The sequence below is a fragment of the Pinus tabuliformis genome, chromosome 8 (assembly GCF_031772625.1).
Source record: "Pinus tabuliformis cultivar Carrire ecotype Pingquan chromosome 8, CPIR1, whole genome shotgun sequence".
Classification (NCBI taxonomy): domain Eukaryota; kingdom Viridiplantae; phylum Streptophyta; class Pinopsida; order Pinales; family Pinaceae; genus Pinus; species Pinus tabuliformis.
This window is the reverse complement of record NC_142294.1, coordinates 1,045,717,838-1,045,738,734: the sequence shown is the minus strand read 5'-3', so window position 1 is coordinate 1,045,738,734 and position 20,897 is coordinate 1,045,717,838. Positions and strand designations below refer to the sequence as shown.

Here is a 20,897-nt window from a genome sequence, read left to right as displayed (position 1 = left end):
CATATCTGTCCAACCATCTGAGACTATGGTAACCCCAGAGCTACTCCAGGAAGAACGAATTGGAGCTAAAACGTCCTCCACAAGTTCCTTCTCATTTTTGAGAAGCTGGGTTCTGACTTTCTCATAGTTGGGCCCCTTGTACCCTTGAGGAGCTTTGTTAACTGCCCTTATCATATCTTGCCAGTAAGGAGAGCGAACAACATTGAATGGGATACCACATGCATAAATGCACCTGGCCACTCTGGAATCAGCTTCTTCTCTTGCTTGCACATTCACCAATCTAGCAATTCTGCTATCCTGAACTGATTGGGATGCCCCTGAGCCTCTGGTATGTTTGGGTGCTGCTTGTTCATGTTCTTGAGTGTGACCAGCTCTCCTCTTTCTTGCTTCAACTACAATCCTTGGCTCAATGTTAGATGTAGCCTGAGTATGCTCATCATGCCTTCTCTTAGTACCATCCGCCTCATCTTGCTCTCTTTGATATGCCCTCCTTACCAACGGATCTGATGTTTTTGTGCAACCCAGAATCCCCTGTCCTCCTCCATGCAACAGATGCGCCTTCACTCTTGGGTAGGAGCCCTTGTACGTATTATTGCAAAGAGTGCATCGCCTTCCCATGAGCCACCACCTCCACATTTTTGAAGCTTCGTCACATGCCTCCAAAGAGGATAATATTCAGCCCTTGGGTTGGCCCTAGGGCTTGAAGTTGCAGCTGCACTTTGGCTAGAAGCCATTGCTGCAAAAATAAATTAAAAAAACAAATCTGTAAATAATAAAAACGTTTTTCATATTTTTGGCTGTATAAACCCTAGAAAAATTAAAGAAATAGTAAGAAAAAAACTAAGAAATGAATGTGGCTTACCCAAATTAATTTTCTGTGGCTGAATCTACCCTAAAATGCCAGAAAAGAGGAGAAATATGGCTGTAGCTTAGCCAAATCTGCTGCAAAAATAAATTTAAAAAACAAATCTATAAATAAAAAACGTTTTTCAGCAATTGAGCTGCATAAACCCTAGAAAAATTGAAGAAATAGTAAGAAAAAACTAACAAAATGAATGTGGCTTACCCAAATTAATTTTCTGTGGTTGAAAACTTGAAACTACCCGGAAATGCCAGAAAAGAGAAGAGAAATATGGCTGTAGCTGAGCCAAATCTGCTGCTACAGAAATCCCCTGCTAAAATCTCCTTCTCTTGCTGCTGAAATCTCTTTCTCCCGCTGCTGAAATCTACTTTGCTCACTGCTCAAAACACTAGCTACTGAAACAACTGCCAATCTCCAAGAGAAACTCCTTGCTGAATAGTGTGATGAGAGAATGAGAGGCACTGCTCTTTTATAACTTTAGAAATGGTTTCTAGAACAGCTTAGAAACCCTAAAAAAATTTAAAAACTAATTAGAAAAAAAAAAAATTTAAAAAACAAGTCATTTTTTTGGGGAAACGGGGCTCGTACGGCCTGGAAACGCGTTTCCGGCCGTACGGGTACGTTTCCATTTCGGGAAACGTGCCCGTATGGCCGGAAACGCGTTTCCAGGCCGTACGGTACGCCGAAACGCGTTTCCGTTTCATTTCCAGCCGGAAACGGACCCCTAGGCAACGTTTCCTGCAACTTAGGTAAGAGTGCTATGAGACACTCTCTTTTGATTGGAACTAACTTCGGGTCAGTGAGAGTGGTATGACACACTCTCCTTTATTTGGAACTAACTTCGGGTCAATAGAGAATGGTATGATACATTCTTGATCACTTCTTCTTCTTCATAGTTCAACAGACTAGAGTAGAGCAGAGCAGTGCAGAGAAGTGCATTAATGGAAGAGATAGTACAGATTGGTAGATGGAGTTCTCCCTAGTTGAGATGGAGTGTTAAAATTGGCAACTAGGGCCAAACTCCACATGGGTCATCTTATTTATGACAGCTGATATTTTTCTTGGATTCCTCTCTCCGAGAAGTGTAGAATTGATCTAAAGATCATCCAATTCCGACATGTACAAATGAAGTTGTGAATTTATTTTGAATATGGACAAATAGTCAAAGTCGGCCAGCAAACTTATGTAGGCTCAGAAGCCCAATAGTCACGTCTATTCATCCTCAACATTTTCTATAAATACATGATGCCTTAGCCTCATTTGGACACACTCATCCTCACACATCTCTCTCTCCTCATCTGATTGGGTACACATTTTCTGGGCATCTTTCTCTCTCACACATGTGAAGGAAAGGAGGACGAAATTCTGTTTTGGGCATTGACCAGCGTTGACCAAATTTCAAGAAGTGTTTTGACTAGAGTTAACCAACATTGTTGACCTATTTGACTACGTTTTTGGGTGAGATACTTCTGTTTGGGCAGGCCATATTTTTTAGCACAGAAATCGAGGTCAAATTTTGACTTCGACCAGCGTTGACTGTAGCTAGGGCTGACCGCAGGGTTGGCTGTTTGACCAGGTTTGACTGCACTGTTTTGGGCTGATTCATCTTGCTGTTTGGATGTCGAAATTCACTGAAGTTGACCATTTTGTTGAGGGTCAAATCTGCCTTGTTGACCAGCGTTGACTTTTCTGGTTAGGGCTCTTTTACTGCTGTTTCAAAATATCAGATTTGTAAATTGTACTATCTCTCTTTGCTGAACTATTGAAGACTAGAAGAAGAATTGATCAAGGGTTTCCCCACACTGGGGTTTGTCCTTGGCTAGTGCCACATCTTGTGTCCTCTTGTATTGGCTTGTCTTCTACTATTTATGTTTATGTTCTATCTGCATTTTACTATCATGTTGATGTGATTGTTAATTTGGATATTGATATTGGGCTAATAAAGAAATTGAAGTAAAATTGCTCTAAAGCATAGAACATACTGTTGTTGCCTAAAATTAACACAAGCCCACCAAACTAGCTCACAAGTGGAAAACTAAGCCTCACAAGGGGCCAAGTAATAATATGTATATGTCGTGGGGCCCTCCAAAGGCCTAATAATGTCCCTAAAGTGCCATACTGAGGAATAAATTCCTCGGACTATGATGGACAAGGGGGTGGCCCCTTGTTCTCCAAGTGGTAGACCTGTGGTGCTCCCATTGGGTCTGAGGGTACATAAATGACCCCATGGGTCTCCATATGAATCGAAGATGCTTGTAGAACCTTTGCAGGGGTCCAAGTGGTGGAATGAATGCTGCCATGACATCGTACAAGTCTTGGGGCACTTGCCAAGAGTGTGGGGCTCTTGTCGGGGCCCGCTTGGCATAATGTACCAAGCATATCACCATCATCCCAAAAGTGGATCGTTGGTAGTCTTTGAGCATCAATGAAGATCCATGGAGTACTGTCTGCTGCTATGGAGGCCAATGGCTCTTTATGCACACCCTATATGTGCCAATGTGGATCTCTAGGGGTTAGGATCCCGTATAAGGAAACCAAACCCAAATGGAAACCACTTGTAATCCTGCATAAGATCCAATGCATCCCCTAGGCTTCTAGTACAACCAATCATGAAAATAATCGAGTAAAAGAGTTTACAAATCATGGATAACAAAGTGGGCACTTCATAATGGCATGCCCTTCCGTAGTGCGCTTTGGCATGTGCTAGTGTCTCCAAGCTCCAAAGGGGGTTAACCATGTACCTTATTAGGTGGTTTTAGTCCTTAAAGGGGATAGTATGTCCATGGTGCATTCCTCTAATGGGGGTGGCAAGTGATAAATAAAGGGAATGGAGTAAGGAATAAGAGGGGCAATCCTGGGCCACATATTGGGGCATAGGGGTAGCTAGATAAGGGGAAGCCCACACCTGGGTATGTAATGTGTAGGAGGGAGAAACCATGGTACATGAGGTGCCCCGACCTTGATTTTTCCAACCTTCTTTTTATGCCTTTTGTCTTTTACGAGTTTTCTTTCATTAACTGCTCGGGGCTCAAAGGGAAAGAGCATGATGTGTAAGATATAACAGTGATTACCCCCTTTGAGGTAGGGCGGTTCATTGCCCTCCAGGGGTTGGGAAAATCATGGGTTCCTGAACGATAAAGAAGGCTCATCTAGGGCCTATGGAACCAGATTGATGACCATGGATTGGGGTATAGCTCACGTATTGGCTTTTGCCCATGTGCTAATTATTTTGTTCCGGGCATCTTTTGCATTTTGTGGTACAATTTCCTGTTAAATGTGGCCAATTATGTTTTTTTCTTTTCTTTTAATAACTCCAACCTCTGGGGCATCATTCCAGGCTTGACCCAAGGTGGGGGCAAGGGGATATGGAGGCTAGCCCTATGTGGACCGAGAATGGAAATGTGGACTCAGGTGGGAGAAATGATGAACGGGGTATAGTGAATGGAAAGGGCGTAATATATGCAGATAAAGGAGAAGGACCACGCACCCAAAGTCAGGGTTTCCCAAGTAGTACCACCTTAGAACCAAATGGTCAGTACAGGAGATCCCTGATGCAGGGAAATCCCTGCAAACCCAGAATCACACTCTGACTAATGCATATAAAATACATCTCAGCAAAAACTACAAATCCTGGCAATTTCACACCATTTTTTTACACACCAACAGTGAGATTCCCTTTAAACCAATGGCGCCCTCCATGAGACCGACTCATCAAACTGAGGTTCTAACATTGATTCGAATCGAGCTTTCGATTCAATCCTTTTATTCAAGGTTCGATACATACACAGGTTTCACAAATTGATATTAACTGAAGAGGATTTCAAAACCTCTGTTCCAAATCGAATTGCCACCCTGTAATTAAATCCACGCAGAGTATTCCTTTCTCAGGCTTGTTCCTTCAATCAAAACCTTTTACACTGGCGTTCGAGTCATCTTTGACTTCCATTTGAAACACCACCGTTCGATCTCCTCCCTTTAAACCCCTCTTATAACACTCCTTTGTTATTACGTACTTCTCATACATAAAGAGCGTTTTGCAGACAGCATTATCATAACCATGATTCCAAGTTTGGATTCAATGGGCAGAAGGTCAACAAAAATGGTTTCCACAGCAATTGTAAATAACAGAGATGCCGAACTACCACGATTTGGTCAAAATTTAACCTAATCTTCTTCAGTGATCGAGCTGGGCGTTTTCACCTGGGAAATCCCTTGCTTTCAATGGTTATGTTCCAGATTTCACAAAGAAAACTAAATAACTGCTCAAAAGTGAACATTCTTTCTCAAGGGCTGATTCCATAGGTTTCAGTTTGATTTTATAAAGAAATTCGAATCCCAAAGAGATTCAATCTGTTGACATCATGTGGAACTTAGATTGCATGAATAAATAACTTACCTTAAGTACAACATCAACTATGACTACACTTATTGCTATCGGCGTTCACCCCGTTTGTATAATAGATATATATCTGTTTACAACGCTTCGACGCAATTCAGTCTAAATTGACAATCACATAATTTAATGCCACGATTCTTGGCAATTCAGTTGCTCCGATCCGATTTATCGGAGATCATCAATCGGATCTTTTGCAAGGTGTTTTCACTTCCAGCGTCAAACTTCCTATCTGATCCAAATCGGCATCCAGAGTTTAACATCGCCTAACTGTTCCTCGACTCCACATCGCCTATGCGAATTCGCCAAGCCGATGCACATTTCAAAGCCAACATAGGTATTAATTCGAGCCTGGTCAGAAATTCTGCATCCACCGCAAGTTTGATGTCCTATAGATGAATGGTTTTCTTTGAGTGGCTGCAACGATTTGGGGATGATGAATAGTAGAATGGGGGTGATGCGTGATAGAATTATTTTGGGAATGGGGACCTATGGTCGACGAAGATGTGCAGTTGCTAAGAACTGCACGGAGGAAAGTCGAGCAGTCCCGCCATGACCATATAAAAAACAATCTGAAAACCTTCACATCAATTTATCAAATGTCACACCAAATCGGATTTCAAATTCCACGACACATCATATAAAAAGACACACGATATTTATGTTATGCACAATACACAAAAGAACAGAGTTTCGCAATCGCCTCTATTACATAAGAATGAACTCTGTATATAATTTATCTTACACAGTCGCCTCTAAAATGAGCTTTCGCTCCATAATAAAAACTCTCGCTATCTCTAACAGATCACTCTAAAAAAAATCCCTCACTCCACACAAGAATCCCCCTCGCCTGATCTAACTCCACTCGTTCTAAAAAAAACCTCTCCATCATTCTCTCGCTCTTATCACATCTTCCATTAACGCAATCTTCTGTTTTTAGGAATAGTAGCAGAAATCTGCTATTTCCTGGCTTCTGAACACACCTATACAAACAATCTTATCACCAATCTAAAATAAGACAATTCTCATTTATTACAATAACAAACTTATTTGAGAAGTTTATCCTCCTCAGTAAAATCGAATTCGTCCAAACATTCAATGAATTTCGCCACAACATGTGACCATTCCATCACATTGCTGGCTGGGTCTAGATGCTCCTGCATCAGACTCCCAAAGTTTAAATTAACCATGATCTCCTGATCATGCACTTCATGCATGTGTCCTCCTGGATCCCATACTTGGTTTGATAGTCTGTCCTTGATTACTGCTGTTGTTGTTTGTTCCTCAAGTCTTTCGCCTTTGTGCTGCAATACTTCACTATCTGCTGCTGTGCTTTTCACATATTTCGTTGTTGCTTTGCTCACTCTAATTTGCAATTTTCCATTCCCTTCACCTGTACCATCTTTACTAACTGCATTGCCTGCAATATCTGTCTTTAATCCTCCTTGACTCTGGCTTTCTTCAATATCAATGATCTTCAATGACTCAGTGTATCCCTTGAATTCAAAAATTCTTTTGCCATCCTCCTTAGTCTGCATATGACTATGAGTAGCCATTTCTTCAACAGTCTTCAATAATTGTTTGTCTTTCCTCAAATCGATAGGACCTGCAAACACACAACAACCTTTAGTTTTCAAAATACAATACCTTCCATTTTCTTTTGATGCTTCAAGCACCAATCCTCCACCATAGATCTTTTGGATTTCAGTGGATCCTTCTTGCGATGACTCCAATTCTCCGAGTCTTTCTTTCTTCAACAAATCAATATGAATTTGCCCAAGTTTCCTGAACTTATTCATCAGCTTGCCATTCCACCTCCGTTGCAATAGCTTCCACTTCACCCTTTTTTTCAATCTCCATCTGTATCTCCGATCTTCACTTATCTTTCTTTGTACTATCAGACCGATTTCTAGTTCTTCATTCTGCTGCCAGCTTCTATACTTCTGCAATTTAATGCTTTCCTCAAATTCATTCTCATGTAGCTGATCATTCCTTCCAAATTTCTGGTTACTTCCACCTTCGTCTTGCTGAGTTAATATTTCTGTCTCTTTTATGCCTTTGAGGACATAACCTCCTTGCTGCTTCTGATCTTTCATCTCACCTTCATATATTCGCTGCTCAATTTCTCTGATTTCAGCATCATATTTATTAATGCTGTCTTCGGCATCTTTTCCTCCATCAGGTTCTGTAAGCTTTGTTTCTCCTTTGGGTTCCTCGAGTAATCTTTCCAAGAATTCTATTTCCTTATGAAATCTCTCCAACAGATCATCATAATTTCCATTCTCTGCTTCATTCTTTTCTTGGCAATCCTCCTGAGTTGACCTGTTTTCTACATCATCATATTGAAAGCATCTTTCATTAATTCCATTAAACAAATTCATCGGTTTACCTTTTTGTAGTCTCACTATGGAATTGTCTTTAGATTGCTGGTCTATATCAACCTCATCTGACTGTTTCACACCGAAAAGGATTTCATCTATGAACTTCTTCTGTTGCAAATGATCAACACCTTCTTCCTCTAAAAAGGATTCTTCATCATACTTTACCTCAAGAGTTTCATTTCTGGTTGTGACAATTTCATCAGGCTGTCCATCATCCTTTGCATATCCTGCAAACATACAAAAACTATAAGCATCAAAATCAGAAGGCTTCATTGCCTCATCTGCTTCCTTTGTCAACATATCTTCAAATTGTTCTGAATTCTGCCAGTAGTCCATGAGATCTTCAGCTGACCTCTCATTATCCTCTTCTCCCAATATTTCACCTTGTTCTGGTCTGCAAATGGAAACTTCCAATTCTACCTCTGCTTCTCTGAGTTTCTCTGATTCCCCTTGAGCACTCAATATCTGCTCAATCTTTCTCAATTCTTCTACTATCTGTAACTTCATTTGCTGATTTCTCCTTCCTCGTAGCCTTTGCCATTTTACTCTTTTCTTCATGGTCCAAACACTCTTCTGCAGCATCTTCATCAATATTCCAATCTGGAAATCTATCTCAGCTTTCTCTCGGTCAAACTCTTCTTGACTCATCCTCATGCCATTTGCTTGGCATCTTCCTTTCTGTTGTGGCTTCCTTGTGAACTTCTGCTATGACTATCTGTAGCCATTTCCTGCTCCTCTCTTTCCATGAGCTCTTCGCACCTCTGCATCAAGCCTCTGCAACAGTAAGTCCTCCTTACTACAATCTTACCTCACTAAGCTCTCCTCACTCAGTCTTTTGGTAAGCACGATCCCCTATCTGGAATCTTCTCCTGAGCACACCTTTGCTCCCTCTAGGCTTCTGCGATCTCTCACTCTCTTTTCAGAACACTTCAATTGTCTTTTCTGTCCAACCTCTTGTTGGATTCTTCAGGTTCACCGCCACTTCTGCTTTTAAGAACGCATCAGGTTCTTCTCTCTCGGCTTTTCTTGATTTATATTGCTGCAGTCTTCACTCTTTCTGATGCTGTCACCTCTGCTTTGAATAGATTTCCTGACAGCTGGAATCTCGTACTAAACTTCATTCAGAAAACAAATACATTTAATTTCAATAGAGCCAAGCTCTGATACCAAAAATGACGCAGGGAAATCCCTGCAAACCCAGAATCACACTATGACTAATGCATATAAAATACATCTCAGCAAAAACTACAAATCCTGGCAATTTCACACCATTTTTTTACACACCAACAATGAGATTCCCTTTAAACCAATGGCGCCCTCCATGAGACCGACTCATCAAACTGAGGTTCTAACATTGATTCGAATCGAGCTTTCGATTCAATCCTTTTATTCAAGGTTCGATACATACACAGGTTTCACAAATTGATATTAACTGAAGAGGATTTCAAAATCTCTGTTCCAAATCGAACTGCCACCCTGTAATTAAATCCACGCAGAGTATTCCTTTCTCAGGCTTGTTCCTTCAATCAAAACCTTTTACACTGGCGTTCGAGTCATCTTTGACTTCCATTTGAAACACCACCGTTCGATCTCCTCCCTTTAAACCCCTCTTATAACACTCCTTTGTTATTACGTACTTCTCATACATAAAGAGCGTTTTGCAGACAGCATTATCATAACAATGATTCCAAGTTTGGATTCAATGGGCAGAAGGTCAACAAAAATGGTTTCCACAGCAATTGTAAATAACAGAGATGCCGAACTACCACGATTTGGTCAAAATTTAACCTAATCTTCTTCAGTGATCGAGCTGGGCGTTTTCACCTGGGAAATCCCTTGCTTTCAATGGTTATGTTCCAGATTTCACAAAGAAAACTAAATAACTGCTCAAAAGTGAACTTTCTTTCTCAAGGGCTGATTCCATAGGTTTCAGTTTGATTTTATAAAGAAATTCGAATCCCAAAGAGATTCAATCTGTTGACATCATGTGGAACTTAGATTGCATGAATAAATAACTTACCTTAAGTACAGCATCAACTATGATTACACTTATTGCTATCGGCGTTCACCCCGTTTGTATAATAGATATATATCTATTTACAGCGCTTCCGACGCAATTCAGTCTAAATTGACAATCACATAATTTAATGCCATGATTCTTGGCAATTCAGTTGCTCCGATCCGATTTATCGGAGATCATCAATCGGATCTTTTGCAAGGTGTTTTCACTTCCAGCGTCAAACTTCCTATCCGATCCAAATCGGCATCCAGAGTTTAACATCGCCTAACTGTTCCTCGACTCCACATCGCCTATGCGAATTCGCCAAGCCGATGCACATTTCAAAGCCAACATAGGTATTAATTCGAGCCTGGTCAGAAATTCTGCATCCACCGCAAGTTTGATGTCCTATAGATGAATGGTTTTCTTTGAGTGGCTGCAACGATTTGGGGATGATGAATAGTAGAATGGGGGTGATGCGTGATAGAATTATTTTGGGAATGGGGACCTATGGTCGACGAAGATGTGCAGTTGCTAAGAACTGCACGGAGGAAAGTCGAGCAGTCCCGCCATGACCATATAAAAAACAATCTGAAAACCTTCACATCAATTTCTCAAATGTCACACCAAATCGGATTTCAAATTCCACGACACATCATATAAAAAGACACACGATATTTATGTTATGCACAATACACAAAAGAACAGAGTTTCGCAATCGCCTCTATTACATAAGAATGAACTCTGTATATAATTTATCTTACACAGTCGCCTCTAAAATGAGCTTTCGCTCCATAATAAAAACTCTCGCTATCTCTAACAGATCACTCTAACAAAAATCCCTCACTCCACACAAGAATCCCCCACGCCTGATCTAACTCCACTCGTTCTAAAAAAAACCTCTCCATCATCTTCTCGCTCTTATCACATCTTCCATTAACGCAATCTTCTGTTTTTAGGAATAGTAGCAAAAATCTGCTATTTCCTGGCTTCTGAACACACCTATACAAACAATCTTATCACCAATCTAAAATAAGACAATTCTCATTTATTACAATAACAAACTTATTTGAGAAGTTTATCCTCCTCAGTAAAATCGAATTCGTCCAAACATTCAATGAATTTCGCCACAACATGTGACCATTCCATCACATTGCTGGCTGGGTCTAGATGCTCCTGCATCAGACTCCCAAAGTTTAAATTAACCATGATCTCCTGATCATGCACTTCATGCATGTGTCCTCCTGGATCCCATACTTGGTTTGATAGTCTGTCCTTGATTACTGCTGTTGTTGTTTGTTCCTCAAGTCTTTCGCTTTTGTGCTGCAATACTTCACTATCTGCTGCTGTCCTTTTCACATATTTCGTTGTTGCTTTGCTCACTCTAATTTGCAATTTTCCATTCCCTTCACCTGTACCATCTTTACTAACTGCATTGTCCGCAATATCTGTCTTTAATCCTCCTTGACTCTGGCTTTCTTCAATATCAATGATCTTCAATGACTCAGTGTATCCCTTGAATTCAAAAATTCTTTTGCCATCCTCCTTAGTCTGCATATGACTATGAGTAGCCATTTCTTCAACAGTCTTCAATAATTGTTTGTCTTTCCTCAAATTGATAGGACCTGCAAACACACAACAACCTTTAGTTTTCAAAATACAATACCTTCCATTTTCTTTTGATGCTTCAAGCACCAATCCTCCACCATAGATCTTTTGGATTTCAGCTGATCCTTCTTGCGATGACTCCAATTCTCCGAGTCTTTCTTTCTTCAACAAATCAATATGAATTTGCCCAAGTTTCCTGAACTTATTCATCAGCTTGCCATTCCACCTCCGTTGCAATAGCTTCCACTTCACCCTTTTTTTCAGTCTCCATCTGTATCTCCGATCTTCACTTATCTTTCTTTGTACTATCAGACCAATTTCTAGTTCTTCATTCTGCTGCCAGCTTCTATACTTCTGCAATTTAATGCTTTCCTCAAATTCATTCTCATGTAGCTGATCATTCCTTCCAAATTTCTGGTTACTTCCACCTTCGTCTTGCTGAGTTAATATTTCTGTCTCTTTTATGCCTTTGAGGACATAACCTCCTTGCTGCTTCTGATCTTTCATCTCACCTTCATATAATCGCTGCTCAATTTCTCTGATTTCAGCATCATATTTATTAATGCTGTCTTCGGCATCTTTTCCTCCATCAGGTTCTGTAAGCTTTGTTTCTCCTTTGGGTTCCTCGAGTAATCTTTCCAAGAAATCTATTTCCTTATGAAATCTCTCCAACAGATCATCATAATTTCCATTCTCTGCTTCATTCTTTTCTTGGCAATCCTCCTGAGTTGACCTGTTTTCTACATCATCATATTGAAAGCATCTTTCATTAATTCCATTAAACAAATTCATCGGTTTACCTTTTTGTAGTCTCACTATGGAATTGTCTTTAGATTGCTGGTCTATATCAACCTCATCTGACTGTTTCACACCGAACAAGATTTCATCTATGAACTTCTTCTGTTGCAAATGATCAACACCTTCTTCCTCTAAAAAGGATTCTTCATCATACTTTACCTCAAGAGTTTCATTTCTGGTTGTGACAATTTCATCAGGCTGTCCATCATCCTCTGCATATCCTGCAAACATACACAAACTATAAGCATCAAAATCACAAGGCTTCATTGCCTCATCTGCTTCCTTTGTCAACATATCTTCAAATTGTTCTGAATTCTGCCAGTAGTCCATGAGATCTTCAGCTGACCTCTCATTATCCTCTTCTCCCAACATTTCACCTTGTTCTGGTCTGCAAATGGAAACTTCCAATTCTACCTCTGCTTCTCTGAGTTTCTCTGATTCCCCTTGAGCACTCAATATCTGCTCAATCTTTCTCAATTCTTCTATTATCTGTAACTTCATTTGCTGATTTCTCCTTCCTTGTAGCCTTTGCCATTTTACTCTTTTCTTCATGGTCCAAACACTCTTCTGCAGCATCTTCATCAATATTCCAATTTGGAAATCTATCTCAGCTTTCTCTCGGTCAAACTCTTCTTGACTCATCCTCATGCCATTTGCTTTGGCATCTTCGTTTCTGTTGTGGCTTCCTTGTGAACTTTTGCTATGACTATCTGTAGTCATTTCCTGCTCCTCTCTTTCCATGAGCTCTTCGCACCTCTGCATCAAGCCTCTGCAACAGTAAGTCCTCCTTACTGCAATCTTACCTCACTAAGCTCTACTCACTCAGTCTTTTGGTAAGCACGATCCCCTATCAGGAATCTTCTCCTGAGCACACCTTTGCTCCCTCTAGGCTTCTGCGATCTCTCACTCTCTTTCCAGAACACTTCAATTGTCTTTTCTGTCCAACCTCTTGTTGGATTCTTCAGGTTCACCGCCACTTCTGCTTTTAAGAACGCATCAGGTTCTTCTCTCTCGGCTTTTCTTGATTTATATTGCTGCAGTCTTCACTCTTTCTGATGCTGTCACCTCTGCTTTGAATAGATTTCCTAACAGCTGGAATCTCGTACTAAACTTCATTCAGAAAACAAATACATTTAATTTCAACAGAGCCAAGCTCTGATACCAAAAATGATGCAGGGAAATCCCTGCAAACCCAGAATCACACTCTGACTAATGCATATAAAATACATCTCAGCAAAAACTACAAATCCTGGCAATTTCACACCATTTTTTTACACACCAACAGTGAGATTCCCTTTAAACCAATGGCGCCCTCCATGAGACCGACTCATCAAACTGAGGTTCTAACATTGATTCGAATCGAGCTTTCGATTCAATCGTTTTATTCAAGGTTCGATACATACACAGGTTTCACAAATTGATATTAACTGAAGAGGATTTCAAAACCTCTGTTCCAAATCGAACTGCCACCCTGTAATTAAATCCACGCAGAGTATTCCTTTCTCAGGCTTGTTCCTTCAATCAAAACCTTTTACACTGGCGTTCGAGTCATCTTTGACTTCCATTTGAAACACCACCGTTCGATCTCCTCCCTTTAAACCCCTCTTATAACACTCCTTTGTTATTACGTACTTCTCATACATAAAGAGCGTTTTGCAGACAGCATTATCATAACAATGATTCCAAGTTTGGATTCAATGGGCAGAAGGTCAACAAAAATGGTTTCCACAGCAATTGTAAATAACAGAGATGCCGAACTACCACGATTTGGTCAAAATTTAACCTAATCTTCTTCAGTGATCGAGCTGGGCGTTTTCACCTGGGAAATCCCTTGCTTTCAATGGTTATGTTCCAGATTTCACAAAGAAAACTAAATAACTGCTCAAAAGTGAACTTTCTTTCTCAAGGGCTGATTCCATAGGTTTCAGTTTGATTTTATAAAGAAATTCGAATCCCAAAGAGATTCAATCTGTTGACATCATGTGGAACTTAGATTGCATGAATAAATAACTTACCTTAAGTACAGCATCAACTATGATTACACTTATTGCTATCGGCGTTCACCCCGTTTGTATAATAGATATATATCTATTTACAGCGCTTCCGACGCAATTCAGTCTAAATTGACAATCACATAATTTAATGCCATGATTCTTGGCAATTCAGTTGCTCCGATCCGATTTATCGGAGATCATCAATCGGATCTTTTGCAAGGTGTTTTCACTTCCAGCGTCAAACTTCCTATCCGATCCAAATCGGCATCCAGAGTTTAACATCGCCTAACTGTTCCTCGACTCCACATCGCCTATGCGAATTCGCCAAGCCGATGCACATTTCAAAGCCAACATAGGTATTAATTCGAGCCTGGTCAGAAATTCTGCATCCACCGCAAGTTTGATGTCCTATAGATGAATGGTTTTCTTTGAGTGGCTGCAACGATTTGGGGATGATGAATAGTAGAATGGGGCTGATGCGTGATAGAATTATTTTGGGAATGGGGACCTATGGTCGACGAAGATGTGCAGTTGCTAAGAACTGCACGGAGGAAAGTCGAGCAGTCCCGCCATGACCATATAAAAAACAATCTGAAAACCTTCACATCAATTTATCAAATGTCACACCAAATCGGATTTCAAATTCCACGACACATCATATAAAAAGACACACGATATTTATGTTATGCACAATACACAAAAGAACAGAGTTTCGCAATCGCCTCTATTACATAAGAATGAACTCTGTATATAATTTATCTTACACAGTCGCCTCTAAAATGAGCTTTCGCTCCATAATAAAAACTCTCGCTATCTCTAACAGATCACTCTAAAAAAAATCTCTCACTCCACACAAGAATCCCCCATGCCTGATCTAACTCCACTCGTTCTAAAAAAAACCTCTCCATCATCTTCTCGCTCTTATCACATCTTCCATTAACGCAATCTTCTGTTTTTAGGAATAGCAGCAAAAATCTGTTATTTCCTGGCTTCTGAACACACCTATACAAACAATCTTATCACCAATCTAAAATAAGACAATTCTCATTTATTACAATAACAAACTTATTTGAGAAGTTTATCCTCCTCAGTAAAATCGAATTCGTCCAAACATTCAATGAATTTCGCCACAACATGTGACCATTCCATCACATTGCTGGCTGGGTCTAGATGCTCCTGCATCAGACTCCCAAAGTTTAAATTAACCATGATCTCCTGATCATGCACTTCATGCATGTGTCCTCCTGGATCCCATACTTGGTTTGATGGTCTGTCCTTGATTACTCTGTTGTTGTTTGTTCCTCAAGTCTTTCGCCTTTGTGCTGCAATACTTCACTATCTGCTGCTGTCCTTTTCACATATTTCGTTGTTGCTTTGCTCACTCTAATTTGCAATTTTCCATTCCCTTCACCTGTACCATCTTTACTAACTGCATTGTCTGCAATATCTGTCTTTAATCCTCCTTCACTCTGGCTTTCTTCAATATCAATGATCTTCAATGACTCAGTGTATCCCTTGAATTCAAAAATTCTTTTGCCATCCTCCTTAGTCTGCATATGACTATGAGTAGCCATTTCTTCAACAGTGTTCAATAATTGTTTGTCTTTCCTCAAATCGATAGGACCTGCAAACACACAACAACCTTTAGTTTTCAAAATACAATACCTTCCATTTTCTTTTGATGCTTCAAGCACCAATCCTCCACCATAGATCTTTTGGATTTCAGCGGATCCTTCTTGCGATGACTCCAATTCTCCGAGTCTTTCTTTCTTCAACAAATCAATATGAATTTGCCCAAGTTTCCTGAACTTATTCATCAGCTTGCCATTCCACCTCCGTTGCGATAGCTTCCACTTCACCCTTTTTTTCAATCTCCATCTGTATCTCCGATCTTCACTTATCTTTCTTTGTACTATCAGACCGATTTCTAGTTCTTCATTCTGCTGCCAGCTTCTATACTTCTGCAATTTAATGCTTTCCTCAAATTCATTCTCATGTAGCTGATCATTCCTTCCAAATTTCTGGTTACTTCCACCTTCGTCTTGCTGAGTTAATATTTCTGTCTCTTTTATGCCTTTGAGGACATAACCTCCTTGCTGCTTATGATCTTTCATCTCACCTTCATATAATCACTGCTCAATTTCTCTGATTTCAGCATAATATTTATTAATGCTGTCTTCGGCATCTTTTCCTCCATCAGGTTCTGTAAGCTTTGTTTCTCCTTTGGGTTCCTCGAGTAATCTTTCCAAGAATTCTATTTCCTTATGAAATCTCTCCAGCAGATCATCATAATTTCCATTCTCTGCTTCATTCTTTTCTTGGCAATCCTCCTGAGTTGACCTGTTTTCTACATCATCATATTGAAAGCATCTTTCATTAATTCCATTAAACAAATTCATCGGTTTACCTTTTTGTAGTCTCACTATGGAATTGTCTTTAGATTGCTGGTCTATATCAACCTCATCTGACTGTTTCACACTGAACAAGATTTCATCTATGAACTTCTTCTGTTGCAAATGATCAACACCTTCTTCCTCTAAAAAGGATTCTTCATCATACTTTACCTCAAGAGTTTCATTTCTGGTTGTGACAATTTCATCAGGCTGTCCATCATCCTCTGCATATCCTGCAAACATACACAAACTATAAGCATCAAAATCAGAAGGCTTCATTGCCTCATCTGCTTCCTTTGTCAACATATCTTCAAATTGTTTTGAATTCTGCCAGTAGTCCATGAGATCTTCAGCTGACCTCTCATTATCCTCTTCTCCCAATATTTCACCTTGTTCTTGTCTGCAAATGGAAACTTCCAATTCTACCTCTGCTTCTCTGAGTTTCTCTGATTCCCCTTGAGCACTCAATATCTGCTCAATCTTTCTCAATTCTTCTACTATCTGTAACTTCATTTGCTGATTTCTCCTTCCTTGTAGCCTTTGCCATTTTACTCTTTTCTTCATGGTCCAAACACTCTTCTGCAGCATCTTCATCAATATTCCAATCTGGAAATCTATCTCAGCTTTCTCTCGGTCAAACTCTTCTTGACTCATCGTCATGCCATTTGCTTTGGCATCTTCCTTTCTGTTGTGGCTTCCTTGTGAACTTCTGCTATGACTATCTGTAGTCATTTCCTGCTCCTCTCTTTCCATGAGCTCTTCGCACCTCTGCATCAAGCCTCTGCAACAGTAAGTCCTCCTTACTGCAATCTTACCTCACTAAGCTCTCCTCACTCAGTCTTTTGGTAAGCACGATCCCCTATCTGGAATCTTCTCCTGAGCACACCTTTGCTCCCTCTAGGCTTCTGCGATCTCTCACTCTCTTTCCAGAACACTTCAATTGTCTTTTCTGTCCAACCTCTTGTTGGATTCTTCAGGTTCACCGCCACTTCTGCTTTTAAGAACGCATCAGGTTCTTCTCTCTCGGCTTTTCTTGATTTATATTGCTGCAGTCTTCACTCTTTCTGATGCTGTCACCTCTGCTTTGAATAGATTTCCTCACAGCTGGAATCTCGTACTAAACTTCATTCAGAAAACAAATACATTTAATTTCAACAGAGCCAAGCTCTGATACCAAAAATGACGCAGGGAAATCCCTGCAAACCCAGAATCACACTCTGACTAATGCATATAAAATACATCTCAGCAAAAACTACAAATCCTGGCAATTTCACACCATTTTTTTACACACCAACAGTGAGATTCCCTTTAAACCAATGGCGCCCTCCATGAGACCGACTCATCAAACTGAGGTTCTAACATTGATTCAAATCGAGCTTTCGATTCAATCGTTTTATTCAAGGTTCGATACATACACAGGTTTCACAAATTGATATTAACTGAAGAGGATTTCAAAACCTCTGTTCCAAATCGAACTGCCACCCTGTAATTAAATCCACGCAGAGTATTCCTTTCTCAGGCTTGTTCCTTCAATCAAAACCTTTTACACTGGCGTTCGAGTCATCTTTGACTTCCATTTGAAACACCACCGTTCGATCTCCTCCCTTTAAACCCCTCTTATAACACTCCTTTGTTATTACGTACTTCTCATACATAAAGAGCGTTTTGCAGACAACATTATCATAACCATGATTCCAAGTTTGGATTCAATGGGCAGAAGGTCAACAAAAATGGTTTCCACAGCAATTGTAAATAACAGAGATGCCGAACTACCACGATTTGGTCAAAATTTAACCTAATCTTCTTCAGTGATCGAGCTAGGCGTTTTCACCTGGGAAATCCCTTGCTTTCAATGGTTATGTTCCAGATTTCACAAAGAAAACTAAATAACTGCTCAAAAGTGAACTTTCTTTCTCAAGGGCTGATTCCATAGGTTTCAGTTTGATTTTATAAAGAAATTCGAATCCCAAAGAGATTCAATCTGTTGACATCATGTGGAACTTAGATTGCATGAATAAATAACTTACCTTAAGTACAACATCAATTATGACTACACTTATTGCTATCGGCGTTCACCCCGTTTGTATAATAGATATATATCTATTTACAACGCTTCCGACGCAATTCAGTCTAAATTGACAATCACATAATTTAATGCCACGATTCTTGGCAATTCAGTTGCTCCGATCCGATTTATTGGAGATCATCAATCGGATCTTTTGCAAGGTGTTTTCACTTCCAGCGTCAAACTTCCTATCCGATCCAAATCGGCATCCAGAGTTTAACATCGCCTAACTGTTCCTCGACTCCACATCGCCTATGCGAATTCGCCAAGCCGATGCACATTTCAAAGCCAACATAGGTATTAATTCGAGCCTGGTCAAAAATTCTGCATCCACCGCAAGTTTGATGTCCTATAGATTAATGGTTTTCTTTGAGTGGCTGCAACGATTTGGGGATGATGAATAGTAGAATGGGGCTGATGCGTGATAGAATTATTTTGGGAATGGGGACCTATGGTCGACGAAGATGTGCAGTTGCTAAGAACTGCACGGAGGAAAGTCGAGCAGTCCCGCCATGACCATATAAAAAACAATCTGAAAACCTTCACATCAATTTATCAAATGTCACACCAAATCGGATTTCAAATTCCACGACACATCATATAAAAAGACACACGATATTTATGTTATGCACAATACACAAAAGAACAGAGTTTCGCAATTGCCTCTATTACATAAGAATGAACTCTGTATATAATTTATCTTACACAGTCGCCTCTAAAATGAGCTTTCGCTCCATAATAAAAACTCTCGCTATCTCTAACAGATCACTCTAAAAAAAATCCCTCACTCCACACAAGAATCCCCCACGCCTGATCTAACTCCACTCGTTCTAAAAAAAGCCTCTCCATCATCTTCTCGCTCTTATCACATCTTCCATTAACGCAATCTTCTGTTTTTAGGAATAGTAGCAAAAATCTGCTATTTCCTGGCTTCTGAACACACCTATACAAACAATCTTATCACCAATCTAAAATAAGACAATTCTCATTTATTACAATAACAAACTTATTTGAGAAGTTTATCCTCCTCAGTAAAATCGAATTCGTCCAAACATTCAATGAATTTCACCACAACATGTGACCATTCCATCACATTGCTGGCTGGGTCTAGATGCTCCTGCATCAATCCCACATCACTAAGATCCAAGGGTAACAACCAAAAGAGATCAAGGGGACAAGAGCACAAACTAAGCCCACCCTTTCCGCCAAATCCCCCCATCAATCCATACCTAGAAGTATCCATGATAAGTAAACCCAATACTCAATTACCAAATGACAAGACATACCTTTAGATTCAGGAGGCCCACCTCTAAACATACGATCAATACAGGTGGGTGAGGGACCACATGGCTAGCTCACAAGTGGCAGAGAAATGGCACAACGAGATAGTAGGAGGCTGCAAGGGGCTGCTCGCTGCCGACTGAGGTTCATTAGGAGAAAAACTTCTTCTGGGGATATAACCCACGAAGTGGTGGGTAACAAGGCCATCTAGCCTCCCTTTGCCTTTGGAAGTGACTCACTTTGCCTCCTGGAAGCTGATTTTACCTCTGGCAACTGAATCAACCCTCTTCTAGCAACTTGCACTGGGGTTTTTGGCTATTCTTACTATTTTTACGACCTCCTCTGCAGATGTATATGACCTCCCTTTTGTTGCCATTGCGGCAATGGAAAAATATTGGGAATTTCTCCTTTGGATCTCTGCTCCCAAATGTCTACTACTCTCTGATGCTCTTTCCTTGGCTTGAGCTGCGCCCTTGTTAAACACTGCAAACTGGGTAGCTCGCTTTGCCTCTCACAACTCGATCACACTGATCTCTCTGATGCTCAATGTGTCTCTCTCTATCCCTTCAAGCTACTCTTAATTCATTGACTTTAGTTGTCTTCAGCAACCATGATTTAATCTCCATCGATGGTTAAGATCAATTAGACTTCATCAATAGAAGTATCTAGAGCAATCTCGACCATCCTTAATTCATTGACTTTAATTTACCATTTTTCTTAAGTTAGACTTAGGAAATATTTTAATTGTGGCAAATTAATTTAATTAAGGTGTTTCCCAAGTTTATCTCGTGAAACCTTTTTTGGGTTTTGGAGATCTAGTGATCCTTAGTCTCTTAGCATCATTTGAGACTAGAACACCTGCCCGATGCTACCATAAACTAACAGAGATCAATGCAATTTCCTACTTTATTGTGTTAATCTATTCATCTGGACAGGGCAGGCCTTGTATCATTAATGGTTTACATAAACATTGGAAGGTTATGTATTAAACATGGTTAGCAAATACTGTCTTGATTTTACTCCATACAAGTTTTGGAGTGACAATTTTGACCTTGATAATTAGTTAGGGACAGGAAAAAGCTGATAATATGTACACTTCCCTAGTTTATTGCAACAGAAGATA

At 40.0% G+C, this 20,897-nt stretch overlaps 1 protein-coding gene across 3 annotated transcripts in view; it reads left to right on the top strand.

Moving 5' to 3' along the window:
• LOC149238934 (putative cyclic nucleotide-gated ion channel 20, chloroplastic) overlaps nt 1-20,897 on the top strand; it is a 531,460-nt gene that overhangs the window by 223,602 nt on the left and 286,961 nt on the right. The window lies entirely within an intron of this gene.